The following is a 6769-nucleotide window of genomic DNA, read 5'->3' on the forward strand; positions in this document are numbered from 1 at the left end:
ATGATTTAGAACAAAAATGTAACCTAAAATGGAAAATCTTGCTTTAAGCACTGGTTGAATGATAAGAATGCCCTAGAGAACGTTTTTTACACTGAAAACGTGACCTTTAAGTCTGTTCCTTCTTATATAAGATTTTTGTGCTTCTGTGATCCTAGAAACTTCTCTTGATAGAATGGACCTGTCACAGTAGCACTCTCCCCATCTGAGAGAGAGACAGAGAGAGAGAGAGAGAGGAGGGAGCAAGGATGCAGGGAGGGAAGAGAAAGAGAAGCACTGATTGACTAGAACCCCGTGTTTGGATGTGATTGCTCCTTTTAGAGCACCCATGTAAATGATTACGGTGACTGCAAGGAGCGGGGAGTCTACATCAAGGGGAAAGCATAACTACAATGGCACAGAGTCTTCAATCAATGTTAGCCTGTACTGTAAGAACTAGCTTCAAATCAAAAAGAACTTTTTTTTAAAAATTGGAAATGCCATAGTTCTCTCAGTGAAAACAGTAGTTTAAATATTTAAAAATTAGTCTTAATGTCTTTTTTACAATACTAGCACATCTGGGACAATCAATGCCATGAGCAAACATGGTGAGGATTTGAATATGAATTACTACTCTGATCATTGCAATTACTTGCCAAGTTTGCAGTGATGTAAGGTAATGCTTTTGAAGTGTGCAAAAAGGTTCATTTCATCAAAGATTTGCATGATTATCTGTTTGTCAATGTCATTTTCAATAGTCTATCTCAACTCCAATCTTAGTGGGTCTGTAACTTATTTTAAAATGAGCCTGGGTTCTTTATGGAAACTTGTGATTGAAAAATATTTACTGCTTAGAATTTCCCTAATATAAAAGTCTGAAGAAATGGGTTTCCCCTAGTTTTTCTGAGTTCAGATCGAAAGACAAGTAAAACCAAACATCAGATACTATATTTTGCAATGCATAGCCTTAAAAGGAAAATTTGAAATGAGGTTTAATTGACTCAATATAATTTAAGCCTAATTTATTATACATTCTTCATGTTGCTACCACTGTCTCAGTAGCAGCCAACACTATTCCAGGCCAGTGACAGGTGCTCAGTGAATGTAAATTGATGGAGGGAATGAATACCGGAAAGTGGGTGGCCTGGATGTGATGAAACCTCTTTGGGTAGGAGTGGTTGTATCCCACCCAAAGAAAATATGTCTTTAAGAGTTTATAAAATAAAAATTTCGGGATTTTTTACAAACCTATCCATATTCCACATAACAACATTGGGAACACACCCACACACGGCAACAACTGGCTTGGCCGGAGTAGCAGGCTGACCCTTTAGGTCAGTGGTCCCCAACAATCTTGGCACCAGGGACCGGTTTCATGGAAGACAATTTTTCCATGGACGTGGGGGGTGGGGCGTGGGAAGGTGGTTCAGGCTGTAATGCGAGCAATGGGAGGGATGGTTCAGGCGGTAATGCCAGCGCTGGTTCAGGCCATAATGCAAGTGATAGGCAGCAGCAGCAGATGAAGCTTCGCTCAATAGCCCACCGCCGCTCACCTCTTGCTGTACGGCCCGGTACTGGTCCACGGCCCAGGGGTTGGGGACTCCTGCTTTAGGTAAAGTGGCCATATAATTTACTATTCAGAAGTGAGACTGCTAGATGGTGGAGAGAGTACCTCAGTAAATCTTCTCCCCTCAAAAAGCAATGACAACTCTGGCAAGATTATCAAAAGCAACCATTTCAGAACTCTGGAAATTTAGATAAAGGCACACAACAAATTAAAAGTGTTTATTGAAGAAAACTACTGAGCCTCAATTAGAAAAGTGGGGTCTATGACACTTTAACTTAGGGATATTCCCATCTCCCTACCAGCTCCTTGGCATGGTCCCATAAAGACCAGCAGCTTTGCTGACACAAAGTGGGCTAACTTGATTTGGAACTCCAGAAAAAGCCCTGTCCCCAAGGCTTTGCCACGATTCGACCTGACTTGGAGCTCCAAGGAAAAGCTTTATTCCCAGGGCATTGTTGATAACAGAAGTCAGTAGCAGTCAGGGAAGGTAAATAGTATAGGTTCCTAGGGCTGTGATATAATCTGGGGCTAAAAAGAGTCCAGACAAAAATTTTAAAAGATAATGTAGGGACTCACATGTCCACAGTGAACTATGAAAACTTCTGACATATTCCTAGATCTGGAAAGCTGTGTGCATGTTCAGGGCTGTGTGAACAGTCAAGAATGAGCACAGAGAGCTATGCTGATACAGAAATGACACCTAGAAAGACAACTACAAATTAAACGAAATTGAAACAAACAGAGACTTCATACTCTAGGAAATACAAACACTACAGAACTGGTCCAGGAAAGTTACTAAACAACAACAAAAAATCTAACCTCCAGCAACAAAAAAAGTACAACAACAAACAGTAAGTAGGAAGGGAAGAATGACTGGATTTCAAAGTTACTGAAATATATGTCTAGTATGTCCAGTTTTCAACAAGTACTATGAGATATGCAAAGAAGCAAATATAGCCTATATACAGGAAACAAAGCAATCCAAAGAAACTAACCTTGAGGATACTCAGATGTTCAACTTAGTAGGCAGACTTTAAATCAGCTTTTATAAATATGTTCAAAGAACTAAAGGACACCATGTTTAAAAAATTAAGGAAAAGTAGGACAACAATGTTTCACCAAATAGATAATAGCAATAAAGAGACAGAAATCACTTTTATTTGATTTATTTATTTATTTTTTTTGCGGTACGTGGGCCTCTCACTGCTGTGGCCTCTCCCATTGCAGAGCACAGGCTCCGGACACGCAGGCTCAGCGGCCATGGCTCACAGGCCTAGCCGCTCCGCGACATGTGGGATCTTCCCAGAGCGGGGCACGAACCCACATCCCCTGCATCAGCAGGTGGACTCTCAACCACTGCACCACCAAGGAAGCCCAGAAATCACTTTTAAAAAGAACCAACTAAAATTTCTGTAGCTAAAAAGTACAGTAACTGAAATGAAATATTCAGAAGTTGGCCTCTATATTGGATTTGAGCAGGCAGAGGAAAGAACCAGCAACCTTGAATGTAAGTGAATAGAGAGTATTCCGTCTGAGGAACAGAAGGAAAATACAGAGAATAAAATGAACAGAGCCTGAGACACCTGTGGAATGCCATCAAATAAACCAACATATATGAAATGAGTCCTAGAAGGAGAGAGGAGAGATAAAGAAGAAAATTATTGAAGAAATAATGGTCAAAAGTTCTATATCAAGCAAAGTTATCCTTCAAAAGGTAACTGAAATAAAGACATCTCTGGGTAAATAAAAAAGGAGTAAATTAATCTATAACAGACCTACCCTACAAGAAATATCGAAAGAAGTATTTCAGGTTGAAAATAAATATTAGATGGTAACTTGAATCCATACAAAGAAAGAAAGAAAACCAGTAAAAGTAATTACATAGGTAAATATAATAGGAAATATAAATATAGTTTTTACTCTTTCTTCTCTTAACTGATTTTAAAAGGTAGTTATTTGAAATAATAATTATAAAACTGTATTGTTGACTTTATAAGCAGTAATTTGTAGATAATAATATCATAATGAGGGGATGACAGGGCCCTATATTGGAACAAAATTTCTGCATACTATTGAAACTAAATTAGTAATAATCTGAACTATATTGTTTTAAGGTAAGAACAATACTCCCCAGAGCAACCACTAGGAAAATAAGTAAAAAAAGAGTAAATAATCCATCAAAGGAATTAAAATGGTGCACTATAAAATATCTAACACCAAAGAAGGCAGAAAAGGAGTAACACAGGAACAAAGAGGATACAAGAAAACAAAAAGCAAAACAGGAGGTGTAATTCAATCATATCAATAATTACGTTAATTATGTTAACAAATGTATTTGGTATTCCAATCAAAAGGTAGAGATTATCAGACTAAATTTTAAAAAAAGATCCCACTATATGCTGTCAATAAGAGACAGATTTCAGATTCAAAGACACAAATAGGTTGAAAGTAAAAAGATGATAAAGACACATATGCATGCATACAGTAACCAAAAGACTACTGGAAAGATTATACCAATATAAGAAAAATAACTTTAATATAAAAAGATTACTAGAGACAAAAGGGACATTTTATAGCAATAAAACAGTCAATTCATCAGGAATATATAACAATTCAAAGCAGATATGCACCTAACAACAGAGTGCCAAAACATATGAAGCAAAAACGGACAGAACTGTAAGGAGAAATAGACATTTCAACAATAATAGTTGAAAACATCAATTCTCCACTCTCAATAATTGATAGGACAATTGGACAGAAAATCAGCAAGGAGCCAGAAGACAAGAACAGCACTATCAACCAACTTGACTTAGCTGACATTAATAGAACACTCTCTCAGCAATGTCAGAATATATACACCTTTACAAGTGCACCTGTACTATTCTCCAGGATAGAGCATTTTCTGTATCATAAAACAAGTCTAAATACACTAAAAGAGATTAAAATCATATAAAGTATGTTCTCAAAACATAATGGAATTAAATTAGGAATTTATTGTTTAAACCAGGCCACTTTTTTTTTTTTTTTTTTGCGGTACGCGGGCCTCTCACTGTTGTAGCCTGTCCCGTGGCGGAGCAACAGGCTCCGGACGCGCAGGCTCAGCGGCCATGGCTCACGGGCGCAGCCACTCGGCGGCATGTGGGATCTTCACGGACCGGGGCACGAACCCATGTTTGCTGCATCGGCAGGCGGACTGTCAACCACTGTGCCACCAGGGAAGCCCTAAACCAAGACACTTTTAAGAGGACTCAAGACTGATAATTACACCAGAAAAACAGGCATAAATCAAAACTGACTTGAGCAAATTAAGGCTTGTGTTCATTCTGCCTTTGGCTGGGAATCCACTATACAGTTCCCCATAGTTCCCGCTCCCTCTGCTTCAGTCATCTCCAGAGTGAAACCTACCTCATCCTGTGAACTTTGAGTCTGCAGCACCTTTTTCAGACCAGTTTAAACTGGGGCATTTCAGAAAACATGCACTTTATTTTCAAATAAATTAATTTTAAACTCCACTATGCCTCATCCCTATTTTAAGCCATTTTAAAAACATAGATTACATCAGAATTTTTAGATTTTTTATTAAACCCCCACGACAAAAGCTGTGCTATGGGAACTTTTTAAGAAGAGCTTGTCCTTACCCTTTCGTTGCATACAGCTACTGACCTTGTCTTGGCCTTGGGAATATTTGACATTTTAAAATGGTTAATTTCTAATCATAAGATATTTCTGGAAGTTCCATGCTTTACTAGAAATGTATACCATGCCAAATCTCAAACATCCTAAAATCTTCACAAGGTAAATAAGACAAGGGAAAAGAAATTTCCACTTTTCTCACCCATTGGTTTTTTTTTTATCTTTACAAAGTAACTTTTATTACTTTCTCTGTTTATAAAAATCGCACATAAACACTGTAGAAAAATTAGAAGTTATATGCACAAAGAAAATGAAAATCACTCAAAATTTTTCCATCCAGAGTAAACAATCATTTTTAACATATCACGGAATTTCTTTTATACGAAAATGTTTTATAATAATTGGGGTCACATCATATATGTCATTTTTTTAACATCTTTATTGGGGTAAAATTGCTTTACAATGGTGTGTTAGTTTCTGCTTTATAACAAAGTGAATCAGTTATACATATACATATGTTCCCATATGTCTTCCCTCTTGCGTCTCCCTCCCTCCCACTCTCCCCATCCCACCCTTCCAGGCTGTCATAAAGCACTGAGCTAATATCCCTGTGCCATGCGGCTGCTTCCCACTAGCTATCTACCTTACTATGTTTGTTAGTGTGTATATGTCCATGACTCTCTCTCGCCCTGTCAAACCTCACCCTTCCCCCTCCCCTTATCCTCAAGCCTGTTCTCCAGTAGGTCTGCGTCTTTATTCCTGTCTTACCCCTAGGTTCTTCATGACATTATTTTTTCTTAAATTCCATATATATGTGTTAGCATACGGTATTTGTCTTTTTCTTTCTGACTTACTTCACTCTGTATGACAGACTCTAGGTCTATCCATCTCATTACAAATAACTCAATTTCGTTTCTTTTTAAGGCTGAGTAATATTCCATTGTATATATGTGCCACATCTTCTTCATCCATTCACCTGATGATGGGAACTTAGGTTGTTTCCATCTCCGGGCTATTGTAAATAGAGCTGCAATGAAGATTTTGGTACATGACTCTTTTTGAATTTTGTTTTTTTCAGGGAATATTCCCAGTAGTGGGATTGCTGGGTCATATGGTAATTCTATTTGTAGTTTTTTAAAGAACCTCCATACTGTTCTCCATAGTGGCTGAACCAATTCACATTCCCACCAGCAGTGCAAGAGTGTTCCCTTTTCTCCACACCCTCTCCAGCATTTATTGTTTCTAGATTTTTTGATGATGGCCATTCTGACTGGTGTGAGATGATATCTCATTGTAGTTTTGATTTGCATTTCTCTAATGATTAATGATGTTGAGCATTCTTTCATGTGTTTGTTGGCATTCTGTATATCTTCTTTGCAGAAATGTCTATTTAGGTCTTCTGCCCATTTTTGGATTGGGTTGTTTGTTTTTTTGTTACTGAGCTGCATGTGCTGCTTGTAAATTTTGGAGATTAATCCTTTGTCAGTTGCTTCATTTGCAAATATTTTCTCCCATTCTGAGGGTTGTCTTTTGGTCTTGTTTATGGTGTCCTTTGCTGTGCAAAAGCTTTGAAGTTTCATTAGGTCCCATTTG

This window comes from Phocoena phocoena, chromosome 2, assembly GCF_963924675.1.
Source record: "Phocoena phocoena chromosome 2, mPhoPho1.1, whole genome shotgun sequence".
Classification (NCBI taxonomy): domain Eukaryota; kingdom Metazoa; phylum Chordata; class Mammalia; order Artiodactyla; family Phocoenidae; genus Phocoena; species Phocoena phocoena.